A 15,049-nucleotide genomic window follows, 5' to 3' on the forward strand; every position below is an offset into this window, starting at 1 on the left:
ATGCCAGTTATGGTGATGGTAATTTCCCAGATTTCAGTCATCAATATCGACTCACGAGATAAATGTTTTTGTCCTTGGATTTCGTTATTATCCTCAGCTGCGTAGAAACCAATTCTGTAACGGGAACTGGTACTTACCAGTGATTTATCAATCTTGGGCCCATTCATAATGCCCTTGAACCTGAGAAGGCTACTTCTTTGCTAGTGTTGCATGCCATCACTGGGACTGACAACACTAGCAGCTTTGCTGCAAAGGGAATATTGGCATTCTGAAAGGCATTCAAAAAGGTAAGTGATAATGAAGAATGGACACCACACCGAAGCCCAGCGACATCGTTCTTTCTAGGATAAAAAAGTTTATTAGCAAACTATACCAGCCAGGCAACAAGATTACCACTGTTCAGAAGAGAGATGGTTTTTGTTAACAAACAGATAGATGCCGGCTGAGAGGCTGCCTCCTATTCAAGATGCACTGCAACAATTAAATGTGACATAAACAGGTGCAGCTATTCCAGAGCCACCATCAACTACACAGAACTCTGCGCATGTTGTGAAATCGATGACGTGTGCCTAAACAGTAAAGCTTTGTATGTGAGGAAGAGTCTGAGTCAGAGGTGTACCGCACATGTCTCATGCTCATCTTCTACTCTCGCCTGAATTGATAATAGAAAAACCGGCTTAAGCTTGCCATCGCATATTTCAGATTGTATGAATGTTTGTGTCATTGTTATCCTCAACGTTTTGTAAGAGTATATAAGCTAGTTATCTGGTTGAATGAATTTACTTACATTCACCTCGCCACTCTGTTCGTACCTGACAGCTCACCTTGCCACATTGGTGACCACTTGAGTATCGGCTCTACACTGCCATTTTACTCCCCAATGGCCCCTACCCGTTTTGCAATGTCGTCCACCAACCTTGACTCTTCAACATACGACTCCTTGATGAAACTGCCACCCTTTGCAAGCAGAGAAGCGTTCACATGGTTCCAGCACACTAAAGTTCAGTTTCTCATCAAGGGTGTGACTTGCTCAAACAGTAAAGCAGACTATGTCCTCGCAATGATCTCCGATTGGCTTTGCAACAATGGGGATGTCCCAATAGATTAACACACCCTCAAAACATATCTTACCTTGACCATCTGCTCATATAGCCAAGCTTTTTCAGCTCTGTCAAACAGCCGTTGGGGGGTCAAAAGGTTTTACTTGCCCTCAGGGAAATGACCAGTATTGCTAGTTTGCCACCTGACGCAGACAGCTCTCCTTGGGAAGTAAACCGAATTGGTGCCCTTTGTGTACGATGCCTACCCGAACCTGTTTTGCACTGTCATCCCCAATATTGATCCTTGCCCATGAAGAACCTGATGACAAAATTTACTGCCCCTATGGACAGCCACTTCACCACCTTCAAAACCTCCATTAACACCTCTAATTCTGATGAAGAGGACAACTACAGTATTTAACACTGACCAAAGCTGATATGAATGCAGTAAGACACTGCTACACACCCCATGACATGCCAGAGTGGCGACAAAGCCGGCCACCACCGACATACGCCGCTCATGCCCCAGACAACAGCCACTTACTGACGCCCATCAGTCGCAGTTCTACTACTACCACTCCAGATTCAGGGCTACTGTGAAGAAATGTGCAGACAGTTGACAGTGGTCAGAAAACTTATAAGTAGGCCAACATCTGTGGTGGTGGCCTCCCCTGTCACTAATCTTTTCTTTTTAACTGATGCAGGTACGAATGTGCAGTTTTCGGTAGACACTGCACTGCTGCTTGCCATTCCTTTTTACCAATGTTACTTTCCGGGACAAGATGTAGTCATTCTAATCCTGTTGACGTCCTCCTGGTACCTGTCAATAGATCTGAGATCCCCACCCACTGATACGAGACAATCACACTATCATTTGGGACCACTAAATACCATTGAAAACTCCTTGTTGCTGACATATACCTGCCAGTAGTCAGTGTAGATTTCCTTGTCTATTTGCACTTGGTTATGTGGCACATCGATGTTTAGTTTCATTGTACCTGGAAGTCTTCCATCCAGAATTTTGCCAAACGACCACAGTTCCCTCCACACAAGGTATTCATCACCATATCAAACAAACAAATGTTCGCCAAAATGGAAGAAATGGACGTTTGCCAAAAGGCCTATAGCTCATGATCATCATACATACACATCTTGTGAGGATTACAAGCATCTGAGCATGCAAACAGAACTGGATCACTACCCCGTCCCAAGTATTGCCAACGTTACCTCCTACTTACACAAAATGAAGGTGCTCTCCACTCTCGACCTCTTGAAGGGGTATTATCAGGTGCCCATTAGCCCAGAAGACATCCCCAAGACCGACATCACCAACCCCTTCAGTGCATACACATTCATTTACTCCTTTTTCGTCCTTCATAATTCTGGGATCTCTTTTCAATGACTCATTCATTACATCTCAGGGGACCTCCCGTTCTGTGCATGTTTCGTGGACGACATACTTATGTTCCCTTCCTCCAAAGAAGAACACCTCCGTCATTTATGCATTGTTACATTGATCACTGTTATATTTACATTAAATTTATGTATATTGTGTTATAAGACCTGTGAAAGAGGCTTATTTTCACCTATCAAATATCAATATGTTGGTGTAGTACTGTTATTAACACACATTCGGGTTCCCATCAAATGTCTCTTCAATGTGTTGTAATATTTAGACTTGGTAGGTTACATCTTCAAGTAATTCTAGGTAAGTTAACTTTAAAATAGTTTATTCCTTTAAATCAGTTATTAACATCTCCATCACAGGAGTGTAGATGGTTTGGTCGGATGACCATTCCGTATGACAACTTAATAGGAACTGGCTAAAATATCAATATCACGGATATCGTATAGTCAGTTATCTCAGCATTTAAACACATAATGTAAACTAAACATTAATAGAGGAAGACACCTGCATCCGGTGAGACACAACTCTTTCTCACGGTTTGTATTTGTGTTTACTCTTCATAAAAATGTTACATGGCTAAGGTTTGGCATTAGTATCCTGGTTATGACATGACTATGGCATTTCTCACACTCGCTCCTACTTCCATATTGACCTCTTAGGTCATGTATCTAAACATGTAATTTTACATATATTACAAATATACATTAGAAACATTGTAATTTGAAAATGTCGTCATATTATAGAGCAAAGAGTTTATGTTTCTCATAACTTTTTTGACACCACCCATCTGACAGACGTGTAGTGTGATACTTCTAGGGTTCGACAAGGAGTCTGTGGCATGACATTGTGTATTGTTAGTCCTGTATGCTCCAGAACTTTCTGGAGAAAAGGGATCCCGATATAAGGATGGGTTTAGAAGACAGACTTGAATGAACACTGCTTGTGCTTGGAGGCATTTCAGCTACATCCGCTGTGACCCAGAATTTTTTATCGACTTTTCAAGTTACAGCGATATAATATCTTGAAGATGATAAAGAAACTTTGGACCTTATTCATCAGAATCTGCATTAAAAATTTGTGAATTCAAGACCTCCATCTCTGTAAGTACTTTTGTATATTATTATTAAGTTTGGTGTGGTATGAGAATTCTGTGGACCTTGTATAGTATTGTAAATACCTACGTTAGATATTAAATATAGTTATTGTTTATGTATGCTGGCTATTATTTTCATTTGCTGTTACTGTTTTGCTATTTTTTTGGTACACCACATATGTAGATTCTACATAATCTATGGTGTGTAATAAAGTAGATGATCACAACAATCATTTAAGTAGATTTTACATAATTTACGTTGTGTATAATAGCTGAATGGGACAGCAACATACTTGTGTTCTCTTGCTCCAAAAAGGACCACATCCATCACCTACGCATTGTTCTCAACCAGCAACAACAGAACGACCTTGTAGTCTAATCCAACAAGTGTACCTTTGGCACCAACAAAGTATTGTTCTTAGGGCACCACATCACTCCTGAAGGCGCCCACTCTCTCCCTGAGAAGGTATTAGCTGTTCATAAGTTCCCATGCCCTTGACCATCAAAGTACTGCAAGAATTATTGGGCATGATACACTACTATCACTGGCTCCTGCCAGCCCTCAAAATCACTATGTCTCCCTCAAGGGCAGGCCAAGGACTTGAAGTGCGGTTGTGGAGGATCAGTTTTTTGTTTTTTTATTTGCAGAACCATACTTCCTCCTTTTTCTCACCACTCTTGTGGAAGAAATCTGTACCCACCCTCTCCTGCTGTGATTGCTTTAATTGATACACGTATTGATGATGAGGACTGTTTAAAGACTTGGACTGGATTATTCATTGAAATACAGCTCAGGAACTTGACGACTGATGCGGTATACGGAAATGATTTGGAATGTCTTCGAATGATGATGATATTCACTGGTCTATTCAGTTGAGGCAGCTGTGGCAGATTGCCAGGAAATATTCCGTTTGTCATAAAGTTGGCAGTGGGCTGTTAAAAGACTCTTGGCCCTGGTGTGTGGACGACGGTGTCCACACGCAAACATATTTAATAGCTTTATTTTATCTTTTTTAAGCATCGGGGTTGGTTTTAGTGTGTGTTTACTCAAGTATTGTTTTTTCTGATTATTGGTGACAGTTTCTGTGTATGCACATGCACCATTATATATATTTAAAATATTAAGGTCTATGGTATGATTATTATGTCTGTGTTTTAGTAGTAAGTTTATGATTAGTTTTAAGTGTGATTTTGATTTTGAGTCATGATTCGTTTTAGTTTGTAAGGAAATATAGTATTAAGGTTTATGATTGTTTTAATATCTTTCCTGTCCAAGAGTCCAGCTATAAGATTAAGAAAGTAGAAAGTTTGTTGTGATGAGATTATTGTCAGTGCTGTACTTGAGCAGGTGGTCAAAGGCTCACCCCACTCATTGGCCTTCTTCAGTGAAAAACTGTCTAAGGCGTAATCCGGGTACTCCACCTACAACTGCAAATTACTGTCAGTGCATTTGACTGTCCATCCGTTTCGCCACTTCTTAGAAGTTACGTCGTTCATCATTCTCGTGGACCACATTCCTCTGGTGCACGCCTTCATTCGACAGCATTGCTAAGGATTAGCATCCTTAGTCCTGCACCTGTACTTCATGACAAACTTCATAAGTGCATTGACAGGAGTGGGCACCTTTCCTCAACATCAGCATCGTTTTGCCCACACTCACTTAGAAATAGTAGGTCCCCTACCCACATCACAAGACACTGTTACCTGTTTACCGTCATTAACTGTTCCACTCGTTGGCCTGAAGCCATCCTCATGCAACATGCAACATCGGCGTCATGTACATCCACCTTACTCTTGGGATGGATAGTGAGATTATGTATCCCTGAGCAAATTACTTTCCCCTCTCTATTGTAGACATCATTAGCGAATCTCCTGGGCATCACCCTGCATCGGACAACTGCCTACAACCCTGCAGCCAAAGGAATGGTTGACCGTTTTCATCGTGCACTCAAAGCAGCTTTGATGTTCCGCTACAATGATGTCAACTGCTTTACTCTGCTTCCCTGGGTCCTCCTAGGATTAAGAACCACTCCTAAGGATACCCTGTATGTCTTGGCAGCTAAAATGATGTATGGCGACCGGTTGGTCGTCACTGCTGAGTTTTTTCCGTCTGCAACCTCTTCTGACAATCTCCAGCGTCGATGTCAAGTTGTGTGAAAACTTACTCCATACTGCCAGATTTACAAGTCCCCAGCAAAGCAACACATATCGAAAGATTTAAACACTGCAACACATGTCTTCGTGTGCAGTGATACTAGAAAACCACCACTGACACCACCTTATATAGGCTCTTTCCTCGTGATCCGTCGCACACCAAAGACTTTCTTATTTGACAATTGTGGCATAGAAGACTGGGTCTCCATGATTGCCTAAAACCTGTGAATCTCCTGCAAGATAACCCACCTACAATTCGCCTTTCTAGGGTAGGACGCCCTGTTTCCCATGTATGTCTTTTTCAGGGGCTAGAGCCATGTCCGCAGGTGTTTCATACACGCTCATACATTATAATGCTATTGATTTTTTTTTTCTCTCGCTATCTCCCGCACTAATAATAGAAAAACCTGTTAATGCTTGCCATTGCATGTTCCTAATTATTTGGATTTGTGTGCCATTGCTACTCTCAACTGTTTGTATATAAGCTCGTTATCTGGTTTAATAAACGTACTTGCAATCACTTCGCCTCTCTGTTAATACTTAACACGTCACCTTACCACAAACGACTCTGGCAGTGAAGATGGAGAAACGTGAAATGTGCATATCATGGTTTTGAGGACATTCATGTATTATAATATTTGCGCAAGTTTATTATAATTTTTTATAAGGAGAAATCAGCCTCATTAGAAATATAATTATATAATTTCACAATGATTTTCAGTTCAATGAAAATATTTTCAAGGGTATAGCCACTATACACTTTTACTCAATAATGTAATGCCACAGCCATACAAAAGAAAAAATATTTGAATACAAAAAATTATGAAAATTTAATAATTCAAGAAAATCAATTCATAAATTAACACTTTTCTCAGACTTCCAACAATTTATTCTTTTTATTATTGATTGGTACATCCTTAAGACATCCACATGGGTGGCTTGTTTTCATACGAAAATTCCCACGGATTTACAAATGATTGTCCCCATTAACACCTTTCTCACAGCAAAGTAAAAGTTGTTTCTAATTATCTTCTTTTTAACTGCTCTTAGTGATAATGCAGTTGCTACTTAACAATAAAAATCTAGCGTAAAATTGTGACAAATATAATGTAATGATAAACGAGCAGGACAAACAAGGACTTACTTTAATCCATTACTACTATCGATTATTCAATGGCGGTGAAAAATGCCGTAAATGCAGCTATGAATAATCCTAAATTTGCTGATTTTAAAGTCGAGCAAATTAAATACAAAATTATTTTGTCCTTAAAAAATAAACTGTTATCTACACGAAGCTAGTAAAAAAAAAATGAGTGTTCCTAAAATTGTGAATATTAGCATCATTAAAGCGGGACAAAAAAAAAATTATTTTTAAAACTTAAAACTGTGACCGTCCGTAAGCATATATTAAACTCGGAAAAATAAATGCTACAAGTTTAAGTGTATAATGATTTCCTAGAGATTTTTTTAATAGTATAAAACACTACAAATACACATTTGAATTTCACATGCTACTGGATAACGGGATGTAGTGGCAAAAAAGCCAGTCATAATAGCTGCCAGCTCGGTATAGATACTCCCCTAAGGCTAGTTGACACGTACAGCATAAGACTCGGCTGAGCTCTGGGTATCGGCAAGAATCATTCGGAAAATTTTCCTTTTTTATTGGTGACGTGAAAGAAATCATTGAGATACGGTGGTTAGCTAGTACTAACAATTGAGTAGTAAAGGAATAACAATAACGTTGTTTTACATAGACGGTATTGCTGCCAGACGTAAATGAACGGGGAAAAGTTAAAGTATTACGTGGAAATAGTGGAAACCAGAACTGGGGTCTATAATCAAAAGAAAAGTCAATTTAAATCTGCCTTGTTCTAAAAAGGTTTTTTATTGCTGGCTATTAAATAAAAGAAAAATGTACGATAGGGTTGATATTGGAGAACAAGGTAAAGTTGGGCTGGGGCAAGTTGGCAACTGCCAGTTTGATTCCTTGTTTCCTGAAACGAAGACGTGGATTTTACCCTGTGGAAGTCTCGAAGAAATGAAGTTCGTTTAACGATAGTGACGGTGTGTCTCTCTCATACATCAGTAGAAAATGACAATTAAGGTTTGTATCATTGTGATCTTTGCTCTAGAAGTAAATTATAAAATTTATCATGATGTACCCAAGATCAAATCAACTAAAACATGTACATAATACTAGCAATTATCTTGTGTTGAAATTTGTTATAACTTTGTTTGACTTCATTCATTCAAAACTGTGCTATTCCGGATCGACAGAATGAGCTATACAGGGATTTAATGTAAGAACCATATAATATATATATATATATATATATATATATATATATATATATATATATATATATATATATATATATATATATATATATATATAAATATATTGAGGCACTTTCTTATTAACGTAACGTAATCATAATTAAGGGCACCCTTATAAACTTAAGAGAATATAGTCAGTCTAAAACAATCAACTCTGCTATTATTTGTACATGAAATCCCCCTCCATTCGTATTTTCCTAAACTGATTGAACCCCAATACGACCCAGACCGGGTCATATATATATACATATATATATATATATATATATATATATATATATATATATATATATATATATATATATATATATATATATATATATACACACTTCTATAGATATACATATATACAAATACATTATATATATATATATATATATATATATATATATATATACATATATTATATGATATGGCTCCCGTGAACTGGGTAGTAAAAATAAACTATACTATGGCTCGTGACTGGGAACTAAACATATAATATTATATATACTACGACTGGCAAGTTAATCAACCTCTCGAATTCCAAACTACGTTGTTTGCTTTTACATTTAAACTGTTACACTTTAGAACATTAATACACGAATTCTGAGACCATTAAATAACTCCCAGACAGCAATATATAAAACTCTGAATATCCAAAGGTCTTTTCAGCACACTCAAAACTAAACTGGTTAATTACTCTTAAGTATTATTAAAACTTTTTTAACTGACTGTGGTTCTTAACAGGAATCAAGCGTAATCTGGTCTTAGATAATGATGATTGGAATAATACACTCTTAACAAAAATAAATATATTCTTTATAAATTATAACACTGAAAGAATTTATGCGATGATTAATAATTCACTGAGCAAATTTAGATTGAGACCAAAAAAAATATTACAATCTGAAAATTATATAAGAACTTGACTTGAACTATTATATCTGAATAAACCTTAACCTAGGAAAAGAAATAATGCAATGAAAATAGTACAAATGCTTGATATAATTCTGAAATAATTCAATGTTTAAGTTTGACTCCTAATGAATAATAGTTAACTACATCACTTTACATAACATATATTGCCTACAGGACCGTTTACGAAAAAACGTTATGCAATGCCAACACTCGCCCTAATACAATAAATTCAAAATCACCTTTTAGTCTTGCATATTTTTTTTTGACACACGATTTGCTTAGGGGCACTTAAGAGAGGACACACTAAAACGCATTGCACACTTTTGACAAATACACTAGATTACGTACGGGAGAGAAAGAGGGAGAGGGGAAGGAGGCTATTTTCAGGCTGCAGTTCTATCTCAATCTCTATCTCTGTCTTTCTCTGATGGTAACCTAACCTTGGTCACCTTTTAAATCAAATCTAAATGCTTCTAGAACCTTCCAGGATCGAGGTCTGTAAGCGTGAGGTGCTGTGCCTAAGGGCGTCAGAGTTTCCAACTAGATAGAAATGTCAAGAGGCGAATCAGGGGGGTTTCAGGCAACTCTCAGATACATATCAGCACACCCGGAAGATAACTATCCCTGCTGTCCCTAAAATGAAAAAAAAAAAACATAACATCCTCATCGCCGGACCTTCAAGACGTTTCTGGCATATGGTAGAGAATCTTCCAAAGCACATGTTCTGAACATTCTCTCTCAAACATGACGCAATACTTCATAAAATATAAAACATTGCCTAAGTTCTTGTTCCTATCTTGCACGAATCCTACAACACTTTCAAATAAACTACGTAAGACCTAGTAGCAAACATACGTGAAATAAAAGGTATAATGAAATTCACAACAAATACGTAATTTACATAGAATACTTACATCTACATGAGAGGACCTAATTTTACGGACTGGGTATCATCTCAATGCACAATTGAAAACAATATATAAAATATTAATAGAATTATTAATAAACTACGATATTTACTCTACACTAGACCAGCTTTGTAAGAATATATATATATACATATATATATATATATATATATATATATATATATATATATATATATATATATATATATATAGACTAATATGTGTCCCCCATATAGTAAATAGCAAGTCTGACTATATTCGTATATATGCATATATTCTTACAAAGCTGGTCTAGTGTAAATACAGTAGTTTCTTAATGATTTTATTTATATCTTATTTGTGCATTGAAGAGAGGTTAGCCAGCTCTTAAGATTTAGGTTTATTATGTAAATTACATAAGACTTTCGTCGTTAATTTCATTGCATTCTGTATTAAAGTCAGTATATGTGAATTTACGTTATTTTTAAGAATTAACTTTTTTATTTCCCGTATTTTTGTTACGAAGTCTTATGTCTTCTGTTTGAGAATGTTATGTGCCCATACAAGATAGGAACAAGGGCTTATGTAATGTTTTTTTATGATTTTATGAGGTTTTGCGTCATGTTTGTGAGGAAATACGCAATATGCCATGTGCTTTGGAAGGTTCTGGAGGAACCTTGTGATAGATCTTATCTTCTTTTATTTCAGTGACAAAGGGTGGGCGGAACTAGCTGACTGAGAGAGCCATCTGGCGTTGTGTGAGTACGCGTTCGAGAAAGTAATACTTGGTAACTCTAAGGCCTTAGCCCAACCCCCACGCTTCCAGAACTTACTCTCCTTAAAGCTTCTGGGAGTAGCTAAGTTTCATATAAAGGCCACCCCAGGGTTGCATAGATAGATAGAGAATTCCAGCCTTAAGACATAGCCATCTCCACCTCTCTCATTCTCGCACAAAACTCAGTGTATTATCTTGAAAGTGTTCAGTGAAATATCAAAGTTTTGGTCTGACGGGTTTTGTAAACATAGTAAGTAATTGTAAAAATTCTCTGAGAGTTTTTGTAACTGGCCCTGTAGTAAGGTGAAAGATAATTGTATCATGATCTGGATATCTATTTTCATGTATATATATATATATATATATATATATATATATATATATATATATACATATATATATAATTTATGAGTGTGTATATGTATGCATATATACTGTATATATATATATATATATATATATATATATATATATATATATATATATATATATATATATATATATATATATATATATATATATATATATATACAGTATATATATATATATATATATATATATAAGCGCCATAACATTGTTGAAGTAGATCAATCTTGTCATATCACTGACCAGATAGGATTGTCCCATATTTATGAAATTTGTCCCATACCCGGTATCAACCCTCCTCAGGACGCCTTTTGTTCTGTATTTCCATTATTCAAAAAATACAATATGTGGTAAAGATGGCCACCCAAAACTGGCAACAGTGCACATGCAGTGTCACATGCAGTGGCGTTACCAAGATATAACACTCAAGCATTTAACATTTGCTTATCTTGAATAAGAGCACGTGACATATGGGCAAGCCTGGGGAGTGTCAAGTGAGAAAGAGGAAACCTGTGGGAGTTATGACAAACTCCGGCCAATCTGAACCAAGCTGACAAAATCTGCCTTGGTATATTATTTTTTAAACATAAACCAGCATGTCAGACAAAAAATGCAACAAAAAAAGTGAAGCGACAATGTACTTATATACCAGACAGGTAAAATGAAAGGAATTTAAAGCAATGAATATTCCGCAAAACAACAACAAAAGCAGAGCATACTATAAAGTATGTTTGAAGAGTTTTAGCATTAAACACTTGACTAAGTGATATGCGACAGAACTGATCAACCCAGCAGCATAAACCAAATAAACAAGCAGCTTCAGCTGGAACATTGGGAGCATTAAGAATTAAGATAATTTTTCCCAGCAAAAATTCTACAGAGGCAGAAAAGAAATGGTAAATTTATACACAGTATATATATATATATATATATATATATATATATATATATATATGTATAAATATGTATATATCTATATAAATAAATATATATATATATAGATATATATATATATGAATATATATATATAAATATATATATATATATATATATATATATATATACATATATATACATAAATATATATATATACATACATATATATATATATACATACATATATATATATGTATATATATATATACATACATATATATATATATATATATATATATATATATATATATATATATACATATTTATATATATATACAGAAATATGAATATATATATCTATATATATGTATATATATAAATATATATATATATATATATATATATATATATATATATATATATATATATATATGTTAGTATAACGGTAGATGGAGATTTCATAATATTAAAACTCGTTGAACTTTATACAAAATGTTTGCAAGAGTACTCTACAGAATTGTATATATGCAGCTTCGAAAATCTTTATCTATATATTTCTGTGAGTAGCTTATTAGGTTATAACAAAGAGATGAGAGGAATGCAACTAACTTTATTAAACAGACAACAAGCTAATGCACAAGTACATGCAAGCAACAAAATCACAAAAATTCAAACTAGCTATTGCATGAAAAAGCCAAGCTTAATTAGGTTCTGTTATCAGTGGCGGGGAGTGACAGAGAGATATACAAAAAAAAAGGAAATACCGTAATAGTATACATGTGTACTCTTCTAAAAAAGGACATATATGTGAAATTTGGTACTTTGCTCTTGAGAGGCACACTGTAGGCGAGTCATCATGCATGAGATAAGAAGGTTTAAGGATTTCAATGGAGACTCAGTCTTTAATGGAGAACCAGTCTTCGTTGTGCGATGGATCACGAGTAAAGGGCCTGTGTAACAGGACGTTTGCTGTGGCTTGCAAGTTTCATTACACAGGAGAACATATGGTGCCTTATGCAAATCTGTCAGTACATATTGCTTCGTCAGAAGCTTGTAAGTCTGATAGTATGGAGTAAATTTTCCCACAACGTAACGTAGGCGCTGGGGATTGTTGGAGAAGGGTGCCGGGGGAAAAAATTAGCAGGGACGACCAACACGTCACTATACACCATTTAAGCTGCCAAAACATCTAGGGCATCTTTATGAGAGGTCCTTACTCCCAGGAGGACCCAGTAAAGCTGAGTAAACTAGTTACAGTCATTGCATCGGGACACGAAAGCTGCTTTGAGGGTGCGATGAAAACGTTCAACCATGCCATTGGCTGCTGGGTTGTAGGTGGTTGTCTGATGTAGGGTGATCTGCAAGACATTTGCTAATGATGTCCACAATTGAGAAGTGAAAGTGGTACCCCTCTCAGAATTAATATACTCAGGGTTACCATATCTCGCTATCCACCACGAGAGTAAGGCGGATATACATAATTTAATGATGGGAAACAGGTAACAATGTCCTTGTAATGAGGGTAAAGGAACTTCTACATCGACATGAATGTGGGCAAAACAATGCAGAGGTTGAGGGTAGGTCCCCACTCCTGAATCCTTGTGTCAGTGTAATTTTGAAGTTTGGCACAAAGTATAGGCATTATAATCCAAACTCAGGTGAATGGCTACCAATGTGTTTCTTGGCAGGGCATCGGCAACTGGATTCATTTTCCTAGCAACATGTTGAAAGATGCAATTGTATTCAGACATGGCGGAGAGATGTGGTCATTGACTGCCGCACCAGGCATCGGACTGTCGAGTGAAGGCGTGAATCAGAGACATGTAATCTGTGTGAATGACAACGAGCATACCTTTTAAGAAGAGGCGAAAGTGACAGCGAAAGTGACAGACAGCCAAATGCACAACCAGAAATTTGTGGCTAAAGGTAGTGTAGCTGGACTTTGCCTTAGATAGTCTCCTACTGAAGAAGGCAAATGGGCGGGGCGAGCCGTTGACCATCAGCCGGAGTTATACACCTAAAGTGATGTTGCTACCATCGGGAGTGATGGTGGGCCCTAAGAACAATATTTCTTTGGCTCCAATAGTATCAGACTACAAGGTCATTCTGTTGTAGGCAGTCGACCACAAAGCCTAGATGACAAAAGTGTTCCTCTTTGATGGAGGAAAACACAAGTATGTCGCCCATGTAACATGCAAAGAAGGGAAGGTATCCTAAGATGCCATCCATTAAGTGTTGAAAAGTAGCCCAAGTATTACAAAGGTCAAAACATGAGTAATTCAAGGAATGTCTTATGGGTTCAAGGGCACCAGATCATACCCTTTTAGGAGGTCTAGCGTGAAGGAAATCTTCACCTTGACTTTGTGCAAGTAGGATATAATGTCAGCAATTTTTGGGAGGAGGTAGTGATCCAGTTCTGTCTGCACATTCCGATGCCTGTAATCCCCACACAGGCGCAGGGAGCCATCTTTTCTCTGGATGATGTGTAAGGGTGATAATCATGGGCTTGAGGCCTTTTGGCTATGGCCCATTTCTTCCATTTTGGTGAACGTTCGTTTAGCGGTTACCAAACAATCCAGTGCCAGACTCCTGAATTTGGCAAAAACTGGGGCCCTGTCATCTTAATCTGGTGATAAATACCATCTTTGGCGAGAACCGTGGCCGTTTGACAAGTTCTGGATGGAAGACTTCCAGGTATGACATGAGGAGGTGGATCTAGGCATCTGTGGCTTCTCTGATGTGGAAAGCAAGGTTGGATGGGGTGGGATGAAAAGGTGTCAACTAGTAAGAGTCTGTGTTGACTAACAGTCGGTGAGCAACATCTACCAGAAGGTGAAAAGTGAGAGTAAATCCACACCGAGGATTGGTAATGTGATGTCAACAATGAGAAACTTCCAATGATATTTGGCACTCCCAAACAATAATGTGAGGGTCTCGTACCCGTGGATGGGGATCGCAGATACATTGGCAGCTACCACGCAAATGTCGGCAGGCTGAGACAGACTACGTCGGTCCTGGAGAGTGGCCTTGGAAGAAAAGAACGGCGAGCACCACTGTCTACTAAAAATTGCATGCCCGTACCTGCATCGTGTAAAAAGAAAAGATTAGTGATAGGGGAGGCCACCACCACAAGTATTGGCCTACTTACAAGTTTTTGGCCACTAACCGCTGTTCGTACATTTCTTCACAGCACCCCGAATTTGGAGTGGT

At 37.1% G+C, this 15,049-nt stretch overlaps 1 protein-coding gene across 1 annotated transcript in view; it reads left to right on the forward strand.

The window, feature by feature from the left end:
• The first annotated feature begins 7,687 nt into the window (after positions 1-7,687).
• The window catches only part of LOC137644890 (uncharacterized), a 64,381-nt gene continuing 57,019 nt past the window's right edge, over positions 7,688-15,049 (forward strand). Inside the window, exon 1 of the mRNA XM_068377772.1 lies at positions 7,688-7,802. The gene's annotated coding sequence lies outside the window, so the exon portion shown is untranslated. The remainder of the gene's footprint in view (positions 7,803-15,049) is intronic.

This window comes from Palaemon carinicauda, chromosome 8, assembly GCF_036898095.1.
Source record: "Palaemon carinicauda isolate YSFRI2023 chromosome 8, ASM3689809v2, whole genome shotgun sequence".
Taxonomy (NCBI): Eukaryota; Metazoa; Arthropoda; class Malacostraca; order Decapoda; family Palaemonidae; genus Palaemon; species Palaemon carinicauda.